General features: G+C 39.1%; 1 pseudogene; it reads right to left on the bottom strand.

Annotated features, from left to right (window-relative positions):
* Positions 1 to 4,803: 4,803 nt before the first annotated feature.
* LOC103401193 (syntaxin-112-like) lies at positions 4,804 to 6,753 on the bottom strand (annotated as a pseudogene).
* Positions 6,754 to 9,970: the final 3,217 nt, after the last annotated feature.

Raw genomic sequence — 9,970 nt, 5'->3', positions numbered from 1 at the left:
ATAATTTCTTCTCTATACATATAGCTCAAAGCTATTACAACAACAATTATGATGGATGATTGCTAACAAAAAGAAGAGCACTTTCTTCTTCTCTTCAACGAAGGGTTGCTGCACCCTTTCTATTTTTCTGATGCACTCCTTTTCTCTGCAGCTCTCTACTCACTCTTCTCTAAAACAAAATGAGCCTTTTTTTTTTCTCTTATTGCACCAACCGAACCCTTATTCTTTTCTTTAAGAAAAAACCAAAGAGACATCATCATCACCCAATAAAAAATTCAAAAACATCATCATGACCATCAACTTTTCTTTTCAACAAACATAATCATGATGCCTCCTCATCATGATGTCTTTCACCTTTTTTTTTATTTTGGTTTGTTTATTAGCCGAAAGTTGTTTTGTTTTGTTGTCCACTTGGCCACTTGGCCACAATTCAACAATCTCCACCTTGGCCAAGTTTCGAAAAACGCCATGATAAGCCAACCAACACAATTAACACACAACATCACTCCCAAACACTAGCAAGAGAACAACTCATACCGAGCCAAATGCTCCAAAACTCCTACTGCTCAACGCCTTCTTTATATAGGCATAATGTAAGCCAAGTTCAAACAGTGAACAAACTTGGCTACACCAACAACCTTAGTCAACATATCAGCGGGGTTGTCTTTAGTTGGAATCTTCTGGAGAATGATTTCCCCTTCACCAACAATTTCACGAACAAAGTGATAACGCACATCTATGTGCTTGGTCCTCGCATGATGAACCTGATACTTAGCCAAATAAATGGCACTCTGACTATCACAATGTACCTCCACCTGCTTCTGATCAACCCCCAAATCTCTAATCAGCCCATGTATCCAAATGGCCTCCTTTATAGCTTCAGCAACTGCCATATATTCAGCCTCTGTAGTAGACAAGGCAACAGACGACTGCAAAATGGACCTCCAACAAACTGGCCCTTTAGCCATAGTAAACACATAGCCTGTAGTAGACTTCCTTCCATCCAGATCACCTGCATAATCTGAATCAACATAACCAACTGCAAAATGACCAATACCAGAGTCATCTCTCTCAAAGCATAAACCAACATCTCGAGTACCATGGAGATACCTCAATATCCACTTAGCTGCTTGCCAATGCTCTTTACCTGGATTATGCATATATCGACTCACCATGCCAACTGCATGAGCAATATCCGGTCTAGAGCATACCATTGCATACATCAAACTACCAACCAAATTTGCATATGGTATATTTTTCATTTGCAGCTTCTCTTTATCATTTTTAGGACATTGTAGATAACTCAATTTAAAATGAGGAGCCAAAGGGGTACTAACCGGTTTGGTTGAATCATGAACTCCAAACTTCCGAATCAACTTCTCAAGGTATTATCTTTGATTCAAACTTACCAAACCCTTCTCTCTATCTCTAGTGATCTCCATGCCAAGGATCTTCTTTGCTTCACCAAGATCCTTCATCTCAAACTCATTCTTCATTTGTTTCTTCAACATTCTTTGAGGCAATCAACATATCATCAACATATATCAATAAATAAATGAAAGACCCATCTTGCAACTTCTTGAAGTACACACAATGATCATATTGACTTCTAGAATAATTTTGGCCTCTCATAAATTTATCAAACCTCAAATACCATTGCCTTGGAGATTGCTTCAAGCCATAAAGCGATTTCTTCAATTTGCAAAACAAATTTTCCTTCCCTTTCACTATATACCCATCCGGTTGACACATATAGATCTCTTCATTCAAATCACCATGTAAGAAAGCCGTCTTCACATCGAGTTGCACAAGCTCAAGATCATATTGTGCAACAAGAGCTAACATAATACGAATTGAGGAGTGCTTCACAACCGGAGAAAAGATTTCATTGTAGTCAATGCCCTCCTTTTGTGCATACCCTTTAGCAACTAATCTTGCTTTAAATCTCACATTGCTTTTCTCATCAGCATCTTCCTTCTTGGCATACACCCATTTGCACCCAATAGCTTTCTTGCCCTTAGGCAATTTAGCTAACTCCCAAGTCTTGTTCTTCAAGAGAGAATTCATCTCATCACCCATGGCATTGCACCACCTATTCTTCTCCTCACTCTCAATAGCTTCCTCAAAATTGGATGGAATCTCTTCAGTGATAATAGGAAGAGCAAAAGCAACATAATCACCATACCGAGCTGGCTTGGTAATTTGTCTCTTTCCTCTGTTCTTGGCAATAGACTCTTGAGGTGAAACTTGCTCTTCAACTTGAATAGAATCTTCAAGTTCAACTTCTTCAACATCCTCATGGTCTCCAACTTCTTCACTTGTAGTGGCTTCGACATCAGCGGAAATAAGATTTGAAGTACCAGAGGCAACTTTCTCAAGCTCCACCTGTTGGACATCTTTCACATTTTTCTCAGAGTCTTTGAACATACTTTCTTCATCAAATGTCACATCTCTGCTGATTACAAGTTTTTTCATCTCTGGGCACCACAACCTGTAACCTTTGACACCACTACTAAAACCAAGAAAGATAGCCTTTTTGGCTTTAGGATCAAGTTTATTTTCAGTCACATGAAAATAAGCAGGTGAACCAAAAATACGGATATAGTCATAATCAGAAGAAGATTTTCCAATCCATACCTCCATTGGTGTCTTACCCTGAATAGCAGCTGAGGGTAACCGGTTGATGATGTGACATGCATAATTAACTGCTTCTGCCCAAAATGACTTGCTTAAACCCGACTGAGACAACATACATCTAACCTTCTCAAGCAAGGTTCGATTCAATCTTTCTGCAACTCCATTTTGTTGTGGAGTTCCCCGAACACTGAAATGTCTCACAATTCCTTCCTCTTTGCAAACTTTAAAGAAAGGATCGGATGTGTATTCACCACCATTATCCGATCTCAAAATCTTAATCTTTCTCCCAGTCTGGTTCTCAACCATTTTCTTCCAACCCAAGAAAATGCTTAACACCTCACTCTTGTGCTTCATAGTGTAGACCCAAGACCTTCTTGAATAATCATCAACAAAGGTCACGAACCAATGTCTACCACTCAAAGAGGGAGTCTTTGTAGGACCCCAAACATCCAAATGCACATAATCAAGAATGCCCTTCGTCTGATGTACAGCAGTACCAAACTTCACTCTAGTTTGCTTCCCCAAGACACAATGCTCACAGAAATCAAGCTTACAAGTCATGGCACCTTTTAGAAGACCTTGTTTCACAAGCCCTTGTAGAGCTTTCTCACCGGCATGGCCTAATCTCATATGCCACAATCTAGTAGTATCTGAATCAGATGTGCCCATATTTTCAGAGACTACAGATGCTTCACCTGTCACAGTGCTTCCCTGCAATAAATACAAATGGCCACATCTAGGAGCTTTCATCACAACAAGTGCACCATAAGTAACTTTCAATGTCTGTCCATCTGAATGAAACCTGAAACCCTTGGATTCCAAAGTACCCAAAGAAATAAGATTTTTCTTCAAATTCGGTACATACCGAACACCTGTCAACTCTTTAATCATGTCATCATGTAACTTCAAACGAACTGTACCAATCCCTTTTGTTGTGCAAGGATTGTCATCTCCCATGAACACAACGCCACCATCAAACTTTTTCAAGCTTGAAAACCAATCCTTGTGAGGAGTCATATGATGAGTACAACCCATATCCAACACCCACTTAGTAGCACAATCAAATGATGAGGAAGTGGTTAAAGCAAAATCAGAAAAATCTGTTTCAACCTCAGCAACATTAGCTTCAGAACTTTCTTTGCCTTTGGTCTTCAATTTAGGACAATCTTTCTTCCAATGGCCCTTATTACGACAAAAGGCACATTCATCCATTTCCAAAGGTTTTCTACCTTTAGAGTTTCCTCTAGGTCGAGACTGTGATTTTTTTCTGCTAGAAGATGATCTTCTCTCCGATGATCTACCTCTAACAAATAAAGCTTCAGAGGTACCATCATGATTTTTATCTCTATGCCTCATTTCATAATTCATCAAGGCATTTGACACATCTTCAAATTTCACAGTTTCTTTACCATGCATAATAGTGGTAACAAAATGCTCATAAGAGTCCGGCAAGGAATTCAACAATATTAAGGCCTTATCTTCATCCTTAATATCCTCATCTAAATTTAACAAGTCGGCAATCAACTTATTAAAAGCATCAAGGTGTCTAATCATTTTTGTACCTTCTTTGTATTGGAAGCGGTAGAGCTTTTTCTTCAAGTGTAGCCGGTTCTCTGCACTCTTTGTCATATACTTGTCTTCCAATTTTTGCCACAACACACTTGCTAATGTCTCCCGCATCACAAAATACTTCTGAGTTTTTGCAAGGCACAACCGAATTGAAGAGCAAGCCCACAAATTTAATTTCTCCCATTCCGGCTTCGACATAACTTCCGGCTTCTCTCCCAAAGCGGCAAGTAGATCTTGTTGAGCCAACACATCTTTGACCTCACATTGCCACATCCCGAAGTTGTTTGTGCCATCAAACTTTTCCACTTCGAACTTTGCATTTTGCACCGTAGTTCTTGCAAACCCAGAGCTGCTTCCAAAAGGATTCTCATCTTGCCCGTCTGACATCTTTGGCAACTAGACAGTACCCAAGAGCAACCAGTGCTCTGATACCAATTGTTGTGCTAGGATAGCACCAAAACCGTTGGAACCAACTCAAGCTAACCCACAGGAAATTTATCAAATGAAAATGCAAGAACAAAATATAAAAGAACACCAAGATTTTAACGAGGTTCCTCAACAGTCAGTGTAACTGGAGTACGTCCTCGGAGCAGTAGGAGCTCACCCAATAATCCACTATCAACCAAATGGGAGTTTACAAAGTGTTGGCAATCTCACAACCCAAATAACCCAATACACCCAATAGCTCTCACACACCACAGAAACAAATAGAGAAAGAAATATAATGTATAATTTCTTCTCTATACATATAGCTCAAAGCTATTACAACAACAATTATGATGGATGATTGCTAACAAAAAGAAGAGCACTTTCTTCTTCTCTTCAACGAAGGGTTGCTGCACCCTTTCTATTTTTCTGATGCACTCCTTTTCTCTGCAGCTCTCTACTCACTCTTCTCTAAAACAAAATGAGCCTTTTTTTTTCTCTTATTGCACCAACCAAACCCTTATTCTTTTCTTTAAGAAAAAGCCAAAGAGACATCATCATCACCCAATAAAAAATTCAAAAACATCATCATGACCATCAACTTTTCTTTTCAACAAACATAATCATGATGCCTCCTCATCATGATGTCTTTCACCTTTTTTTTTATTTTGGTTTGTTTATTAGCCGAAAGTTGTTTTGTTTTGTTGTCCACTTGGCCACTTGGCCACAATTCAACATAATCAGTCCCACAGCCCACACCCAGTAAACCCACTTCTTCTTCTTCTTCATCTGGCTGGCATAATGAAGACTGTTTGTGCCTCCACTGATGCAATAACCGGCATTCGCCACATTCTCTTCGATATTTTCAATGTCTTCCCCTTGTGCCTCAACCAAAACAGCCATGTCGAGAAACACCTGATGAAGCTTAGTCAGACTTCCTTGGATATCAATCACCGCCTCGTGTCGGACCTTGTTCCCCATATCCAGTACCGTCTTCCCTTCGAACAACTCAACTTTCAAGCTTCCAGAAATAATCTTTTCAATCATCTCATCGGATGGCAAATCACCCGTTGCGCTGTAGTACCTTCTCTTGAGATCTTCCTTATGATCCGAATCAGATATTGAAAATTGTCCACCAGATCCCTTAACTTGACTCTCAAGCCACCGGTGATGGACATTCTAGTCCGATCCGCAGTGCTTCCTTCCTTGTACACATTGGACATTTTTCTGTTGATCGCATTAGACTGATCAAGCACTTCGAGCCTCGCCTTGATAATCTTCGCTTTCCGAAGCACTGCAACCGTGTCAGACTCCATCCGGTCTCTAAGCCCGTGCAGAATATTGGCGCTGTGTGTGGACTTTGCCTCTTCGTTCAGGCAATGGAGATCGTGCAAGAGATTGGTGATCTCTTCCATGTCGGCCTTGATTGCTCCGACTTCTTGGAAGAACTGAGAGAGGTTTTCTTGGCCGGACGGGTTGAGTTTGCCTGCGCCTGTTTCGACATCAAGATCCGCTTCGAGGTCCTTCTGCGCCTGTTTCTTCAGTTCCACATAACTTAAGAACGATTTGGTCATCAAATCATTCATCTTTGCAAAGAATCTGCAAAAGACACCTGAAAAATGTCCAGAAAATTTAACATTCGCTTAGAAATCGAAGAAATGAAAACGAAAAATGAAAACCCAGTTGAAGAAATTGAAGAAAAGTTAACTGAAGTTTAATTTTATCCCCTCAAATTCAAGAATCGAATCTTCTTCTCAAGATTACAGTGCTTCTTCTTCTGTGTTACTCTGCTCCAAGAGATCTGAATTTCACAGAAAATTAACAAACTTCATCAGTGAGAACTGAAACCCATGAAGAAATCAGGAAAACAAACAAAACCCATTTGATTAAACTTTCAAATTTCCAAGATTAAGGCCTACCCAGAAAAAAGAATTGAAAAAGAGGAACGAAAAATTTACAGAAAGTGGGATTTCCGGGAAAAACCTAGAAGAAATAAGAGTGCTCTGTTTCGGTTTCTACCGCCGCAGAGTCGCCGACTATCTTTCTTGTCACCGTCACTGCGATTTTGACAGTGGGGGTTTCTGTTTTCCTTTTGTTTGGGGTTGGGGGGAGGGGATGAGTGAGAGGAGAACAGAAAACTGAGACAAGAAGGAAGTCTTCCGATGAACGAGAGAGAGAGAGAGAGAGAGAGAGAGAGAGAGAGAGAGAGAGAGTGTGGAGGGATCGCAATGTAGCCGTTAATTTTTCCTTTACTATTCGAAAGGCGGTCGATGGCGACGCCGTTATTGATGTGTTAGTTAAACGGTTTTTATGGTTTCTTTGGGATTTGGGAGAAAAACAGTTAATGATTTGATTTATTTATTTTTTTTACAAATCATATTATTTTACTAAAGAGGTGGGAGTGGCTAAGGGCTATTATCATTGATAGCCAAAATTTAATCCTTAATTTCAAAAATGTCAATTTTTTTTTTTAAACTTTCAAATATACCAAAAAATTCACTTAAATAGATACGAACACCCTTATAATTTAATCTAATTATACCCAAAACCAAAATCCAAAGAGGAGGAGAAAACAATGGAGCCACACGCCAATTGCCAAGCAAACTTCCAAATTCAAAGGTTGTCTTCTCAAAATTACCATGGATACAATTTTATCAAGCGATGTTTTGCCCACATTTATTGAATTGTCTTCAACTTCTCTCTCTCAAAATTCCTATTTATTTGCGTTATCACCCGAGATGGTAGTACGTGAGCACGATCAAGGCGCTAATCAGACAATTTATATGTATTTCAATGAGGGGCAAAATGGTAATATTGCACTCTCAGGAATTTGTTGCTTGCTTATCCAGACAATATTGAGCTGTCGATATCGCGAGCTGCAGACCATAATATCAATAACTTATTCGTTGAGTTCGTTAAGCAAGTGGACAAGTAGGTCCTTTTATGTTAGCATTTTAGTTATTTATTTATTTATTGTCGGAGTATGTTAGCATTTTTAGATACTACGTGCTTATTCTTGGAGTACGTGACGTTACGAATATGTAGTGGAAAATTTTCTATTTTCAGTTTTAATTTCAGTACAATTATTCTAACTTTACGTTATTATATATATATATTATTTTGATGTGATATTATTATACATATATAAATATTTTTGACTTTATGTTTTCATCAAAAGTAGTATATTTTAGTATGTACTCAAGAAGAAGGAAAGTTTGAGTTTGGAGGCATGAAAGAGGAATCATTGCAATCCGATCGTGACGGAATGACATTCTCTTTTATGCAACCGCTCTGGCTTGAATTATTCTTTATATATATATATATGTATGTATTTTGACGTGATATTATTATACATATATAAATATTTTTGACTTTATGTTTTCATCAAAAGTAGTATATTTTAGTATGTACTCAAGAAGAAGGAAAGTTTGAGTTTGGAGGCATGAAAGAGGAATCATTGCAATCCGATCGTGACGGAATGACATTCTCTTTTATGCAACCGCTTTGGCTTGAATTATTCTTTATATATATTTCTTTTTATCTTTGAGTATTTTATGTATAGCAACTTATTTCAAATTTCGGGGACGAAATGTTTTTTAGGTGGGTAAATCGTGACAACCCGTCCCTACTTTTACAATTTTATTAATTTTAGAAGAGTGAATTGATGAAAATACCCTAGAGGCGAGATTATTGACTTTCATTGACCATTAGTTCGTGACTCGTTTGAGCTATTACTTTACTGTATTCTCGAAGTACTCGACGGTACAAATGCATAGGCGCAAGCGGAATCAAAATTGGAGCTACGATGAAGATTTTGAGGAACTACAAATCCATGAAAAATTACTATTTTATATTTTATATATTTTTTGAAATTATTATATTATTATTTTAATATTTTCTTATTGGATATTTTGAATATTTATTAATTTATATTTGGCTCGTGGGACCCACACACCCCAAAAACTCCCCACTCTCTCCTTGCCATGTTTGTTCTCTTCCACCACAAATCGGGACTCTCTCTCTCCTCTCTATTCTCTCCCATCTCTCTCACTCTAGCACTCTCATCTCTCTATACAACCACCGGCACCGAGACCGAAGTACCACCATCACCATACCATCACAGTTCCGACTAGCACCACAACCCCCAGACTCCCTCAATCACGATCTTCTACTGGCAGAAACCTCTTACTCATTCTTTCTTGCTCTGCATAATGACACCATCACTGTTTATATTTTCTTCGGTGAGATCTTGAGTTCCGACGATGGTAAGTTCCGAAAACCACCCAAAACGTCTTGGATCATGTTTTAGTATATGTTCCTAGCTTTCTTAAGGGTCTTAATGTGGGTTTTGGTACAAAACCGCTACAGGGAAGACATCCCAGATTTTCTCGGCAGCTTCAAGCCGTTTTCTGGTCAACTTCGGCCACGTTCAAGGAAACTAATGGTACATTTCAAATCCTTGTTCCTTGAGCTACATTTTGGTATACAGAATGATTAGTTTTTGTTAAAATTTGGTGATGATCGGAGCTTGGGAAGCTCCGACTTTCTTCTTCATAGAATTCGACCGACCTATGGCCTGAAACCCTATCGAACCCAGTTGCTGGGCCCAATCCAATGACCCTTGGCCTATCAACCCAATCCAACCCATGTAGGCCAGGCCCAACTCAGTAACCCAAGGCCAGATTCGACCCGGACCCAATTCTAGTTTTCTACGTCTGCGCATGGGTGCGCGTCATGGCCGACGAGCAGAGCACACACTCCTCTGTTGGAGGTACTGTGCTCTGCCGCCGCCCACGGCAGCGCCGACAACTTTTTCAGTGACATAACTCGGCGCGCGGTGGCACGTGGCCTTCCGGGTAGCCGCCTTACAGTGGCGCGTGGAGGAACCTGAGGTCCCTCCTTAGGTTTCTCGACGTGCTGAATCCAAATCCACCGACCATTTTAAAATAGTTCATTTATTAGACGTACTTCGTATGAAAACGCGCAATTACGTTAATACGTTGTATTTAAGTAAATGATCTCATTTCTAAGTGAAACGCATCGCAAGGATCTTTGATGCCCGTGAGAAGGGTTTTACTCAACGACATGATTTGTGAGTGGGTTTTTTCTTTTATATATATATATATATATAGTGTGTGTGTGTGTGTATTGGTTAGTTTCCATATATATATATAATAATGAATTTTCTACGTGATTGCCATAATTAAATTAATGTTTATAAGAAATTTCTTGTTGTTGGGAAATTATGAAATAATCCTACAGGATGCACAGGTAAGCTTACTATAAGGGGATGCCTTAATTATATTTATGGTCATGAATGGTATTATATTGACTAGAA

This window comes from Malus domestica, chromosome 15, assembly GCF_042453785.1.
Source record: "Malus domestica chromosome 15, GDT2T_hap1".
Classification (NCBI taxonomy): domain Eukaryota; kingdom Viridiplantae; phylum Streptophyta; class Magnoliopsida; order Rosales; family Rosaceae; genus Malus; species Malus domestica.
The sequence above is the reverse complement of the archived record's forward strand: the minus strand, read 5'-3'. Positions and strand labels throughout refer to the sequence as shown.